The sequence below is a fragment of the Eretmochelys imbricata genome, chromosome 3 (assembly GCF_965152235.1).
Source record: "Eretmochelys imbricata isolate rEreImb1 chromosome 3, rEreImb1.hap1, whole genome shotgun sequence".
Taxonomy (NCBI): Eukaryota; Metazoa; Chordata; order Testudines; family Cheloniidae; genus Eretmochelys; species Eretmochelys imbricata.
This window is the reverse complement of record NC_135574.1, coordinates 21188517-21204637: the sequence shown is the minus strand read 5'-3', so window position 1 is coordinate 21204637 and position 16121 is coordinate 21188517.

Here is a 16121-nt window from a genome sequence, read left to right as displayed (position 1 = left end):
CTTATGCAAAAGATATATAAGTGGATGGAACAAACCAAAGGGGATCCATCATGAGGAATCCCCTAGCTACCACCTGAGCTGGAACAAGGGCTGTACCAGGGGAAAGGATTGTGCCCAGACTAGAAAGGTGTCTGGTCTGTAAAAGAAACTTATTGAAACATCTCTAAGGGTGAGATTAGATCTGTATTCATTTTTTATTATTGTACTAGACTTAGACTTGCATGTTTTATTTTATTTTGCTTGGTAATTCACTTTATTCTGTCTGTTCCTACTTGGAACCACTTAAATCCTACTTTCTGTATTTAATAAAATAACTTTTTACTTATTAATTAACCCAGAGTATGTATTAATACTTGGGGGGGGGGGGCAAACAGCTGTGCATATCTCTCTATCAGTGTTCTAGAGGGTGAACAATTTATGAGTTTACCCTGTATAAGCTTTATACAGGATAAAACGGATTTGTTTAAGGTTTGGACCCCATTGGGAGTTGGGCATCTGAGTGTTAAAGACAGGAACACTTCAGTACGCTGCTCTCAATTGAGCCTACAGCTGTTAGGGGACGTGGTTCAAACCTGGGTCTGGGTTTGCAGCAGGCTAGCGGGTCTGGCTCAAACCAGTCAGGGCGCTGAAGTCCTAAGCTGACTGGGCAGGAAAGCAGAAGCAGAAGTAGTCTTGGCACATCAGGTGGCAGCTCCCAGGGGGTGTCTGTGATCCAACCCGTCACAAACTGATTTTTCAAAAGTTTAAAAAGTAGCCTCTGATCTGGAGTGTCAGGTGCTACTCAAAGGTCCAACAAAACTATGGATAAAGCATTAGTAATTGTAACCTACAAATGTTTATCTGCTATTTCCAGAGTTATTAAAATAATTAAGTCCTTTCTAAAATAATAATGTGCTAGATCTGATTTGAATTCAGGGTTAAGATGGGAATACTATCATCAGTACTCTTACACTGCAAAATAACTAAAAAATATTGAGGAAAACTCAAGGGAAAAGAATGAGGTAGGCAGTAACAATTTTTTCATCATCCAACCCCTTTCTTTCCTTCTGCTCCTTTTAGGAACTTGGAATCTCCTCTTTTACATGGATTTCCAAATGGTTGGATGCAAGCAAATACTGCTCTAAATGAGCAGGCTCATTTATTTTAGTCAAATTCAAAAAACTTAATTAATGCAAAGTTTAGGTTGCAAAATTCAGCCAAGTCAATGTTACTGTTGGAACCTTAACACTTCCATTTTCTTATTGTTTGCGATTTTTAACTGTGTGAGCCTATTGGCCAAATGATGCATTTTTCTCCATTTAATTTCCTAATCTTTTAAAAGGAAAAAGTATTAAAAACAGGGTGGGAGGTAATTAAGAAAACAAGAGAAAAAGTTAGTCTGGTAAATTTGCAAACTGCTTGCTCTGGAGCTATCAGATGGACAAACTCCATTGACTATGCAAGCCAGAGAATATCTAACTCATTGGACACTAAGGGCAGACCTTTAAGGCACAATCTAGCCCAGAACAAGGGCTCCTGTTTAGCAGTTCCACTCCAAGAGTGGCCTTGGGGAGGAATTGTGATTCCCTTCTTACTATTAGTGGGGAAGGGAAAGTAAGACACTGCCATCCTTGATATGATGCAGTTTAGATCTCCTATTCTGTCTGGCCAACAAGTGTGTGCGTGTGTGGGTTGGAGCCAAGGATCTAGTATTGTTCACTCTCCACTGCACCTGCACCATACCCAGACTTAATTTATAGAAGAGTTCAGAAAAACTTAGGTTATGATTTTCAAAGCCACTTAGAAGATTTGGACACCCAACTCCCTTAACTTTTCATGGTGAATGGGGTGTCCAATGATCCCTTTAGGCAGTTTTGAAAATCACAGCCTCAGTGCCAATATAGGGTCCAATACAGCACCCACTGAAGTCAGTGGAAAGATCCCCACTGATTTCAATGGGCATTTGATATGTGTCTGTGGGCTGTAATTGCTCTTTCCTTTCTAAACACAAAGGACTGAATTCCATAACATGAGGTGCAACAGATTATTTTACATTTGTTTTGTAATAAATATAAGCTACTAGTTCACATAATGCATGAACAGCCTGAACAATTACTGTACTTTTGTTTAAAGGAAAAAGGAACACAACATAAAATATTGAAAACGGCTAACCTCATTTTCTTCTTGTCTGTAGCCCCAAACCAACCAATTTTTTTCTTCAGCTTTGATATGTTGTTAAGAAAATATTAGTCGGTTAAATAGCTTACAAACTATTACAAGTGACTCAGCTAGATAGGCTTATTTTTTATTTTAGGTTTTCTCTGAGGCCTGGAAGACAAAAGGAAGTTTGTGAGATGCTTAATAAACAGAGAAACAATTTTGTGTTATTTCGTGATTAAATCTTTACCTTCATTTGTGACAAATGCAAACTGGAATGACTGGTAGAATGACTAATAGTTGTGCCTCTTTTGATTTTGAATCACAAGTAACCAAAATAAATAAATGAAACCTCTCAAAAAGATTTTTTTTTCGAGACAGCATAGTGAAGGAGTGTATTTTTTCCGTCACATGAACTCAAAATCTTTTGTACCATCTTTTACAATCCAATCAAAACTAATGCCAACAAAGAAAAGAACCCCTGACAGTGTTCTTTATTATTTCCAAACCATTTAAACCAGAAATACTGATTTTTAAAGTGAAACAAGCAAAACCAAGGAGGACAAATATTGATTCTCTCCCCAAAAAGAAAACCTTTATCATATTATTAAGGACACATTAGAAAAAATCTCTCTCTTTGGAACCACCAACTATGGCAAAGCAAAAGCATCAAATTGCATAAAGTAAAGAATTGAATGCAATGGTTCTGATTTTCTTCTCAGTGGCATGAAGGAGTAAGTCCATCAAAATGATTGGAGTTACACCAATGTAAAACAAGACTAAGAGGAGATTCAAGTCCAGTATTAGAGCTGGATGAAAATGGGAAAATTCAAAGTTGACCTATTTTCTGTTTTTTGTGATTATTTAGCAGATTTTTAAAATTTAAATTGTACTGATATTTGTATCAAAATGGTTTAAAAATTATTTTAGAAGCCTTTTGTTTACCAATTCTCCATTACCCTCCCCTCTTCCACTTACTTAAGGAAAACCAGGGATTTGGTAAATGAAAAATTTCAATACAGATTTCCAAAAAAATTGCAATAAAAATTGTAATAAAATGTCATGGAAATTTTTGGAAAAAATATGAAAATTTTGATAATGTCAACAATTTTTTTTGCAAAAAGTTTTGTTTTTGCAAAAAGCCTTTTTTGATGTAAAAAGTTTCATACATAAAATATCAACCAACTCCATCCAGTATCACATAAATGTTTCCATCTCTTCAATTATTGGTCTATTCACTGATACCCTCCTGAATAACCTTTCCCCCTTTTACATTAGCCTTCACTTCTTCAGGTAGATGCAGCCATGTATTCCTCCTAGGTGTGTGTGAGCCCAGTGCACCAGAGTTGGAGAATTTTACCTACCAGTACCCGCAGAGTGGCAATGTTTGTACCTTGTGGCCATAGTGCCACCCCTGGCTATAAGACGGGGCGTTGCCCTGACCTCTTCACTTCCTTCTTACTGTCCCGTGGCTGGAATCAAAGCTCTATGTGGTCTTAGTCTCACAACCTCTCACTATTTTAGTGTGTGTTTTCTATTGTATATAGTTAGTACCCTTAGTGTTAGATTTAATCTTAGTTGCATTTAGTTAAATGTTCCCCTGTGGTGCCCTCACTGGGATTCATACATTGTCCATTGTGTGGGGGAGCGATCCCCAACAGCAATCCCCACATGTGGTACTTGCTTTGCTTGGGTGAGGCCCATGTCAAGGAGTGGTGTTCGATTTGTAGATGATTCCTGAAACAGACCTAGGTGCCTAAGGTTCTTTGCCTAAAGCAGCACCAGCTTGAAAAAGCCATGTGGCCTGCTTCGGCACTGAGGTCCTCATAGATTGGCATGGCTGCTCCGTGGTGGAATGAGGGGGAAGAGTGATGTTTGGTGGTTGTTCATCAGGTCCTACTCAGTAGCAAAAAACACTCTAACAAGATGGCCTATTTGGCATAATGGAAGCGTTTATCAATGTGGTCATTGGCTTGCAGAGTTCAGCGGACAATGGCTACTATCTAAAACATCTTAGAGAGTTTGTTGCACCTTCAGTCATCGGGTCTTATGCTTAGCTGGTTGAGGGTGCATCTAGTGGCGATTTCAGCCTTTTATCCACCCATTTATGGAAGATTGGTGTTTTCCAATGCCATGGGGGTGAGATTTTTAAAAGGAATCTCGCATTTCTGCCCACCAGTGAGAGAACAAGTTTCCTTGTGGGACCTTAATATGGTCTGAGCGGCTCTGATGGGACCTCCATTTGGGCCACTGGCCTCTCCTGCCCCTTTCCTCTCATGTGAAAAATTGCATTCCTTGTGGCAATAACGTTTGCAAGGAAAGAGTGTGAGTTAGAGGCTTTGATGGCAGAGCTTCCTTACATTCAGTTCTCCAAAGACAAAGTGATGTTGTGGCCGCACCTAAAATTTGTGTCTGAAGTGGTCTCTCAGTTTAATTTAAACCAGGTGATAAATTTGCCTGTGTTTTTTCCAAAGCCACTTTCATTTCCAGAGGAGCAGAACATTCACACATTAACCATCAGACCATGTGTGGTCTTTATCTGGACAAGACTAAACACTTTTGGGCTTCGCCTCATCTGTTTTGTTTCATATGCAGACCGGCAGGACAGGCAGTTTCCTCACAGATGATAGCTAAGTGGATAACTTCCTACATCAAGACTGCATATGAAACAGCTTCAGCTACACCCCTTCTACAGGTTCTACAAGAGCACAAGCTAAGTCAATAATGCTCTTAAGTGATGTCTCAGTACTGGAGATTTGCAGGGCTGCCATGTGGTTGTCGATACTTTTGTTTACAAACTATTATGCCATTACCATGGCATCCAGAGCAGATGCCAACTTTGGTAGGGGGGTCCTGCAGTTCTTGTTTAAATAGACTCTGAGCCCCAACTCCTGTAAGTACTGCTTGTGAGTCACCTAAGTGAAATACACGGTTGCATCTATTAGAAGACATGGTTACTTACTGCAATTCTGGTTCTTTGAGATGTGATGCAGACATATATTCCACAGCTCACCCTCTCTCCCCTCAGTATTGGAGTCAAGTTTCTGGGTTTTTGGTGCAAAGGAACTGAGGGGAGTTGGGGCAGCACCACTTCATATAGCCAGGGGAGGGACTATGGCCACAAGGCACAAGTGCCATCCCTTTATGGGTACTGCTAGGCAAAATTATCTGGCTCTGGTGCACTGCGTGCGCACACACCTAAGTAGAATACATGTCTGCTTTGCATCTTAAAGAACCACAGTTACAATAAGAAACTGTATCATTTCATAGCATAACAATATAGGAAAACTGTGGTCTTCCACATAACATTTTCATTGCTACCTTAAAATAATGCTTCACATGTTGTTGTTTGTTTAAATAAAAATGGGAACAGGTGGGCTTTTCAATAAGTGGAGGGAACATTTTGCCAGCAGCTGGATGTGATACGAATTTACAGCCAAGAAAGCAAAAGTAACAGAAACATATTTACTATTTTTGAGGCGGGCAGGAGAGCTTATTTTCATTCAGATGTTGACCATCTGTTAAGTTGGTGAAGAGTTATTTTTTTGTCAGGCTGCAAAAACAACAGTTTTCCACAGTTGCGAACTGATGTTCACCCTGTAGGATCATCTTTTAGGCTTTGTAAAGCATCTGTTAAGGTGATGTGTCTGGAAAATCCAGCAACTTTATGCAAATGATATCATAACCTAATTTGCATATTCTGGTAGCTATGTCATTAAAAATAAACCCTGCACGTCAAACCATTCTTCTCTAGCATCCCCCAAACCCATTAGTTCCCCACTCCTTCTCTCTGTGAACCCATAATTTCTCCCCACCTTAAATTTAGGCTCCCCCATTCTCTCCCTCTAAATGCTCCCCAACCCGCCTAAACCCAAAGATGCAATACTAGAGTGACACTCTGCACAGCAGTGTTAGGATAATTTGTATAGTGTCACAGTAGGCATAGCACTATCTCTGTGGGCTGTCTGGGCACTACACCTTTGGAGGTGAGTAATCTAGATGTCTGAAGTTTTGGAGGACTGAAGTGGGGACCTCAAGGCACGATCTCTAATCAGGCATAGAACCCTGGAGGGGTAATGTCAGGCATCCTCTTGCCTTTTCCTTAGGCCTTACAGAAGGGGGGATAGGCAGACTACTAGTAGATAGCAGGTGGTGGAATCAGGGCTGGTGGAGTGCATGTTAGCACTCAGTGAAAATTTCAAAAACACCTAAGTGCCCTTAGGAGCCTAAATCCCTTTAATTTTCAATGAGATTTAGGTGCCACTTTTGAAAATTCCACTTAAGCACTTTTGAAAATTGTATCTATTAATTGGAAAAGTAACATGGCCTTGTGAAGTTCTCTTGCCCCTTACAAATTTTACCATTGGAACGGTTTCTCTGACCCTTAAACAGGAAATCTGTGACAGTTCCAGGAAAAGAACCTAGATCTTCTGATTCTACCCCTGCTCTTTATCCACAAGATCATCCTTCCCCAATTTATGACATGGAAGTGGAAAGGGGAGGGTGAATGCATAGTGAGTTTTAGTATCCTTTTTTATAGTAATATAAATTGTCTGAGAGTTTAAATATGGAAAGTATTACAATAACTATGCAACTTTACATGATTAGAAGCACACTTTACTGCAGATATGATCTGTATTACCAACTAAATAAGTATGTATAAGGTCTGGTTTAACTTAGTTATCCTTTTGTCCTTTTTTTCTGCTTATTGTTATATAACAGTTGTGATGGTGAAATGCATAATGACTATTCCGGACAGTATGATAGAGCATCATATGGCATTTATATTGGAGGCTAACGCACTATAAACATATGAAAGTAATTTACAGATACAATTAAACTTCTAAACAAAGAACTTCATAAATATTTCATTTGAAAACTGGGCATCAACCAACTACCTGAGGGCGGAGGGGACTTTTTTTAATACAACATAATAAAGATTTAATAAAAATGTTGTTATAGGTGCAACTGTGTTAACTCTCCCTGGCAGTTAGGTATTAAAATGTATCCTTTAGTCAGTTCCTTCTTATGTTTTATCTAAAACAGCAAGGAACTGTGAGTTTACCGCCTGGCATTCTGGTAAATAATGGAAGCAATATTTACAAGTTACATTACATTGTATTTATTTATATAAACCTTTAATCCAGATCGCTCTTCCTCCCCACAGAGACTGTTCTACTATATATGAGCCAAATCTGGAACTTCTTTCTCAGTCCATGTTCAGTCCTTATACAAGTGAATCTGTCACTGAAGTCAATGGACTGAATGTCTGGCTTGACATTGCAATCAGATGGTAGCCACTCAATTTTTATGGTGGAACCTAGCTTCCCAGGGATGTGGCGGCTTCTCCGTCACTTGAAGTCTTTAAATCAAGACTGGATGTCTTTCTAAAAGATATACTCTCACTCAAACACAAATTATGGTTTGATGCAGAAATTAGTGGCTGATGTTCTATTTCCTAAATTATGCTAAAGGTCAGATTAGATTATCATAATGGTTCCCTCTTGAAATCAATGCATGTCTGATTTTCAACCACCCTACCTTGGCTAAAGAGGGAAGCTGATCTTCCTTGCATGTCACATACTGCATCTTATCCCAGGAGAGAATGATTCCTATAAATCTGGTAAAAATCAAAAAAGGAATATTAAAGTTGTGAGGTAAAATCCTTTCTCCACTGAAGTCAACAGGAGTCTTGAAATTGACTTCAGTGGGCACAGGATTTTACCCATGCTGTTTTGGAAACTTACCTGAAGTTCATTTTTGAACATTCTCATAATATTTTTAAACGTATTAAAACTGGAAAACTTTCAAATTTTTGTTTGGCCTCATTGAGGAGAAGTTCACTTCTGTATTTTGGTGGTGGACAGTGGGGGAAATGTCAAAGATATATAACAAGGACATAAAAGCAGCTTTTGTTACACAGGAAGGTAGGCAGACAATGGGTTTACTGGGGATTAATTAAAACAATGATATGTAAAGGAGTCAGTGGAATGTCAAGGGATAGGCCCTGAGAGGAAAAGAAGAGGAAATGATTGCCTACTATAGTCATACTATAAGGTGGAGAAGCAAGGAAGAACTGAAAAACTGCCTAAAAGAAATGTTGTAAATTAGTTTTTTTTCCTCTTGGCTGAAGCAAACAAGCTATGTTTTGTGCCCTGGAATTAGGTTTTGATACTTGGTACACTGGGGAATAGAAATGGCCTGCATCTTATTTCTTTTTTCTTTGCCTTTTCCTCCTTTTCTGTGCCTTGGGGTGACAGCCTGGGCCACAGCTATACAGAGCTATATTCATGTGACGACAGATGAAACTTTAACATGTTTAAAGGTGTCATAAATATAAAGGAAAGGGGGAGGAGATGATGCTGAGTGGCCTGAAGGTGTCTACTACAAAGGGAAAAGTGCTGGTGGCGTGGAAGAGGTGAACCTCTCCATGACACTTGGGCATATGCAGCGACAGCAGATCAAGGAGCTGTGCACTAGCTACGCGCCGACATTCTCAGCCACCCCAGGACTGACTGAACGGGTATACCACTCCATTGACACAGAGCTCCAGGAAGAAATCACAGCCAGCGTTTCACCCTATCTGTGATTTGGGGGGCGTGTCATAAATATAAAGGGAAGGGTAAACACCTTTAAATCGCTCCCGGCCAGAGGAAAAACCCTTTCACCTGTAAAGGGTTAAGAAGCTAGGATAACCTCGCTGGCACCTGACCAAAATGACCAGTGAGGAGACAAGATACTTTCAAAGCTGGAGGGGGGAGAAACAAAGGTTCTCTCGATCTATGTGTTGCTTTTGCCAAGACCAGAGCAGGAATGCAGGTCAGAACTCCTGTAAAGAGCTAATAAGCAATCTAGTTAGATATGCATTAGATTCTGTTTTGTTTCAATGGCTGATAACAGAAGTTGTGCTGAATGGAATGTATATTCCTGTTTTAGTGTCTTTTTGTAACTTAAGGTTTGACCTAGAGGGATTTCTATGTTTTGAATCTGGTTACTCTGTAAGGTATTTACCATCCTGATTTTACAGAGGTGATTCTTTTACTTTTTCTTCAGTTAATATTCTTCTTTTAAGAACCTGATTGCTTTTTCATTGTTCTTAAGATCCAGGGGTTTGGGTCTGTGTTCACCTATGCAAATTGGTGAGGATTTTTATCAAGCCTCCCACAGGAAAGGGGGTGTAGGGTTTGGGAGGATTTGGGGGGGAAAGACGTTTCCAAGCGGGCTCTTTCCCAATTATATATTTGTTAGACGCTTGGTGATGGAAGCAATAAAGTCCAAGGGCAAAAGGTAAAATAGTTTGTACCTTGAGGAAGTTTTAACCTAAGTTGGTAAAAATAAGCCCAAGGGGTTTTTCATGCAGGTCCCCACATCCGTATCCTAGAGCTCAGATTGGGGAAGGAACCTTGACAAAAGGTTTATAGGCAAAGCTTAAAGTACCTCATACTAAGATTGTGTGATACTTTCCATTATAACCCCCCAGTTTAACTTTGTCAAATTTTAATTGTTTAGGCTGAAATTATCAATGCTGAATGTCTGCCTCAGGTTGGATGTTTTTTGGAAAATTTCACCCAAAATGGTTCAATTATTTCCGAGAATGATGGCAGAGAAAAATACATTGTTTTGCCCATGTTAAAGAAAATTCTTGAGATCTTTTCTTTAACATGCTCTAGTGCCAGGGGTGAGCCTTTTGCTGTCCCCTTGAAAAGGCACCTAAATCTGGCCAAGTTATAAGACTTTGAAAAAATGCAGTTCATACGTGCTCAGTAGAGACTTGCTATTTCTTAACAAGTAAAATCTCCAAAGATTCCGTCCTCACTGAGCGTGCTCCATCCCCTCACAGCTCCTGTTGCTGACCAGAGTATGCATGCACCATCCCCAAAGAGTAACTGAACATGCTCCAACCTAAGGATACAGATTGAAGCTGGAATTTCCCTGTAATGACTGCTTCTGGCTGCTGCTGGGTAGGGTATATCTTTCTATAGATCAGCTATTAATGAGTAACTTCTGCTTTTTACTCTGTCATTAAAAAACAACAACGAGGAGTCCTTGTGGCACCTTAGAGACTAACAAATTTATTTGGGCATAAGCTTTCGTGGGCTAAAACCCACTTTATCAGATGCATGGAGTGGAAAATACAGTAGGCAGGTATAAATATGCAGCACATGAAAAGATGGGAGTTGCCTTACAAAGTGGGGGGTCTGTGCTAATGAGGCCAATTCAATTAGGGTGGATGTGGCCCATTTCCAACAGTTGACAAGAAGGGGTGAATATCAACAGAGGGGAAATTACTTTTTATACTGCTAATGAGGCCAATTCAGTCATGGCGGATGTGGCCCACTCTGTCATTGTTACCTTGCAATCCCCTGTCTGTTGCATTCACCCTGTTTTCTCTAATTTTAAACTTAGATTATGACTCTTTGGGGGCAGTAACTGTCTCATGTTATGTATTTATACAGCACCTAACACAATAGGGCTGGAGCTACTAGCTGCTACAACAGAAAAAAAAAGTAAAATGAGGTTGTCCAAGGGATGAATTTGACTCACAGATTTAAACATCAAATTCAAATTCTATCCTAACTTTCTCAAAAGGATAGCACCAAAAATACAGAGAAAAAGAACAAGAGATGTAGTAGGAGGTAAGGGAATAGCTATTCATCATAACTGCTAATATATTGCATAATATATGTCTCCATTATTATTGGATATAATTGGATTCTTTCAGAGTTCATTCTACATAAACATTTTATTTATAACAACATATCTCTTTCTTCTCTTTTTTAAAAGCTAAAGTCCAGATCCCATTGGCTTCAATGGGCTTTGAATCAGGCTCAATATCTATGAACAATTTTTGTTTAAAGGCATGATTGATAATACCTCAACATGGTCCAAACCACAGACTCTTAAAGAAAAGCTTTAAACTATATATCAGTTTGATCTTTATATTGTGCCTAATTATTTTTATAATGTATCTTGATCTGAAAATTACTTGAGCTTGAATAAAAAAATTGCTAGAACTGTTTAAAAACATGAATTGTAACCACTACTGGGGTTTTTTATGATAGTGTCAATGTGACTGCAAGAAAAGTGTTTTTGAAGACTACTATTGCACTCCACAAACTAGGATTCCCTACTCAATGCATCATATTTCTGTTAAATACACAAGGTCATTCTGCATTACCACCCAATGCCTTTGTCGTTAAATTCTGTTTGAAGTTTTCTTTACTCAACTTACATTATCTCACTGGGCAATCATTCCCTGGAACGTTTTGAAACAAATGGTAATTTCAGTTCTAACAAGCACACAATCTTTCGGAAAGCACTCAGCACCAATCACCAGGCCATGTTATGGTTTATAATTTTAGCAACCCCATCAAGCTAAAGAAGAGAAGAGAAGTGCACAAATCAAGGGAGAAGGGTAAATATTCATTCAACGTAAATGAGCATCAGCAAAATTGTTTGTGGATTGTGCAGCCCACAAAAGAAAGAAACTACAAACTTAAATAAAACAGGATGAATGAACAAAACATGTGCAATGTGAGAATATTAGAGAAGGTGCGGTACAGAACACATTTGTTCAGTAATTTTAATTAAGCAATTATCCATACCATGTTTCTGATTCGTTTCTTGGATTTTTGGTTGCTTTGCTAATATATAGGCTTGAGAAAATTAGAACTATATACATTTACTAATCAAAAATAGAAGCTTAAAATAGATTAATAAAGTACAGGAAGGAAAATAAAGATGATTGTACAGTATTGTTTACAATGTTTAAATGCATGAACTTAATGCAGGTGTTAACACCCTTTAATAAATGAAATTACAAAATATTTCAAAATTTCGTGACACTGCTAAATTCTGTACAATTCTAGGGAGGTGATTTTGATCCAAATATAGAAGTATGGATCCATCCATTTAGATCAGGATTTTTACACGAATTAGAAGTTATTTAAACTGCTTAATTACTGTACAACTGATCCAAATACAAATTGCACTCCTAAATAACAGTAATTCATAGTCAAGTCATTTTCTTATACATACACACCACCCACACTAACTGTAAGGCCTTCTCTGCCTTGTGGAGGGGGGATAATTGACCAACATGTTTATTCTAGAATGATTATTTTGCTATATCTATTCTGGCATAATCTAGGTATTCTGAAATAACTCCCCTGGGTGGACACTTGTATTCCAGAATCAAAAAGTATCTTTATTCCAGAATAATTACGCTGCTCACAAAACAACCACTTGACAAAGTGAGGATTTGAACCTGTCTCCCACATCCCAGGCGAGTGCCCTAACCACTGAGCTAAAAGTTATAGCGAGGGTGGCAGCACCACCTCCTCCAACTATTTTGTGAATCCATCCCTTTAAGAATGCCGAGAAACTAAACATTTTGGCCTGACCTTCATGTTTAGTTCAATCCAAAACTTTGATTCACTGCAGTTTTTTGGAATTTTCTGATTTGGTTTCACTCAAACTGATTTTAATTTTTTTCCAGAACTGCCAGTGAACCAAAAAATAAAATAAAAATCAGTTATTTACTCAACTCTACTAGTAGGTGTAACTACAGGCAATTTGTAACCCTAATCTTGGTTTACTATAAACATTTTTATTATTTTGACCAAATGTTAAAATAGTGATAAAGTCTTTATTTTATAAATCATATTAATTAATTCAAGCTTCTTTTTCTTTGCCTGAAAAGTGATAGTTTTGTATGACACTACAAATCATATGTTCTCTCTGGGCTGTAACTGTGTTAAGCACATATGCTTTTTCATCTGTCTTTTCACTGAATATAAACACAGTTTATTGTTAAAGTACCTGAAGGGGGGTTCCAAAGAGGATGGAGCTCAGCTGTTCTCAGTGGTGGCAGATGACCGAACAAGGAGCAATGGTCTCAAGTTGCAGTGGGGGAGGTCTAGGTTGGATATTAGGAAACACTATTTCACTAGGAGGGAGGTGAAGCAGTGGAATGGGTTACCTAGGGAGGTGGTAGAATCTCCATCCTTAGAGGTTTTTAAGGCCTGGCTTGACAAAGTCCTGGCTAGGATGATTTAGTGGGTGTTGGTCCTCCTTTTAGCAGGGGGTTGGACTAGATGACCATCTGAGGTCTCTTCCAAGCCTAATATTCTATGATTCTATGATTTTAGTGCTATACTGAACTAATGTAATGAATTTTCCAGTCTCAGATTTCTTTCCTATTGTTTATGGTGAAAGGTTTTAAAGTTACACATCATTCAGTTAAGAGAGGCAAGGTGGATGAGGTAATAACTTTTACTGGACCAAATTCTTTAGGTGAAAGAGACAAGTTTTCGAGCTATACAGAGCTCTTCTTCAGGTCAGACCTTTGAAGAATATCCATATTGGAACAGAAGTTGGTCCAATAAAAGATATTACCTCACCCACTTTGTCTCACTAATATCCTGGGACCAACACAGCTACAACACCCTGCAAACATCATACAGCTAAATAATTTACAGGATTTATAATTCAGCTGTGTACTTTCTGAATAGCATCTACCTTAGAATAAACAAGTCATGACTTTCTAAAAAGGGGATACTTATCTAAAAGTCTTTGTTATTAATCAGATGGAACCAATATGTGGATAAATTCTCTAGCTCAGCTGACATTTTGCAATGCCTTTTAAGACAGGTAAAAACGTCAAACAGCGCAGAGTAGTTTTACAAGTCTTGTTTTATTCCAATATTGCTGCAGTCTTCCTTTAGGGGCTTAAAAGAAAATGTCAATAAGGTGTTTATCTGTGATAAATCTTTGTGTCTAGTAGCAGGCAAGTCCTCAGAGTCCAGCCACTGGATCTCATCTCCTGACCTGACCATGAATTTTTCCCAAGCTTGTGGGAAGAGATTTGCATCAAGCTTTTTATTCAGTGGTTTGCTTCTTCTTGAAGAGCTGATGTGGGCCATTCAGAATAAAATGCACTCTTTGGATTAAGAGTGGCAAAATCCAACTGGATTACAAGGTGGGCTTTGCATGTCAGTGTTCTGTAGTTCAATGGGAAAGCAGGGGAGGTTTTTTTTGTGGCTTCATAGTTGTAAAACACACAAGTGATTATGCGCTGTTTTGATACCCCAATGCCGCTTACAGAATTTCAATGGCTTAATTTAGCAATTGATGGACATCCACTCTAAATATCTTTTTCTGGGGTCTTCTGTTTTGCCATATACAGTTCTAAGGTCTCTGTGAAGCTCCCATCAGGCCTTTCTGTTCAATGTAGTGTAAGTTTCTTGGTCATTCCCATATTCTTTCTGAGGTTAAAATTTCTCTACAGATATATCCACTGTGAAGCTTTATGGTATTTAGGGACAGCCTCTGCAAGTTCTTTGGATTGTATTTAATCGGTTTCCTCATGAATCACACTATGGGTTTTGATGGAAAGCAACCCAGCAACAGAAGCTTATCTGCCATTTTAGATCATTTGAATGTTATTTATGACTACGTTCTTCACTAGACAAAACATTCGTTTAAATATTTTGGTATTCATTTATTTTTATGTCAGCACCAAAACCAATTGCAGAAATGAATGAAGCTGAATAGTAATGCAAACTATAATTAGTGTCAAAGTATCCATTGCCTAGGGCAATATACTATATAACTGATGAAGAATGCAGTGAAAACAGAAATCCTTATTTCCTTCCTAAACCTTGCACTAAGGACCGCCCCCCATAAACACGCTCGTAAACCTTTGTCTTAAGATTCTACTGTCAAGTATCTCCAAGGCATAATTTCATTTGACATTTCATTGAAAACCAGTTTTATTACATAATCAATTTTTGCTGATTCTTTTGACAATCACTTAAGACACATTTCACTGTAAATTACTAGATGACGTCTGTCGACTGCAATCATCTTTTGTCCTGGCTGCAGTATCTGTGCTGCTCCTCTCAACACTTTACTGATTGTCTTTCTTTATATAATTATTCCTGCAAAGTAATTCTTAATAGTTTGTCCAGTCTTGTTTTAAATGTCCCAAATTTTCTAGTTTCCTCAGTTTTCCATTGGACACTATTCCATGTGAATACATCTCACCTCCAGGAAGGTTTATTTTTCCTTGATATTCAAGCTAAATTTTCCCTTTCTTAAGTTATCCCATTACAGCTAGATATAACCACTTGTATCACAATAAATAATTCTTCTACAATCTCAGTGTTTAAAATCTTCAAATATTTTAGAGGGTTGTCATGTCCTCTCGTTGCCAAGCTCTATATATTTAGGTGGGTAAATCATTCATTGTATATTAGTTGCTCCAGATGCTTGGATCCCTCTAAGTTGTTAATATCTTTCGGGGATTTAGGTACTTGGGACTCAACTCAATATTCTAGGAGCCAAATGGAGAAGATAGTTACCGGTAGATTTGGGTGAAAATTTTCAAGCTAGACTTAGAAATGTCCTTTAATTTTATTTAGAAAGAAATCAAAAACATTTTAAAATACTCACAATTGAACTGAAACTTTTTGTTTTATATTGAACAACAGTTTGTTCAACCTTAAGTATTTTTTTTTACATCTAGATTTGCCAATAATTTAAAAAATGTTTGGTTTTGGTCCAACCAGAAAGGAATTTTTTTTTTACTTTTCCAAATTTCCAAAGAACTGAAAAATCTGTTGTTGATCCAGGTCTCTAATTACTAGGCTTGACTTGCTTCTTCTGTACATGCAGTTCAGAACTACACTTGCTGGTTTTGCTGCTATATAGCATTGCAAACTCAAATATAAGTTGTTGTTCATTATTAACCCCCAAGTCTTTTCAGCATTGTTGCTTTCTAGGTATCTCCCTAAGATTGAACTAAATGTCTATATTTTGGAGTATTTTTCTTAAAATGTATTAGATTGCATTTTCCCAGACTGAATCTCATTGATTTAGTTTTCCCCCCATGATTCTAAGATCAGTGTCTTTGTATTATTTCTCTATGCTCACCGAGGTTTTCAATAACTCCCCAATTAATATCTATGCAAATTTCAGTCAGG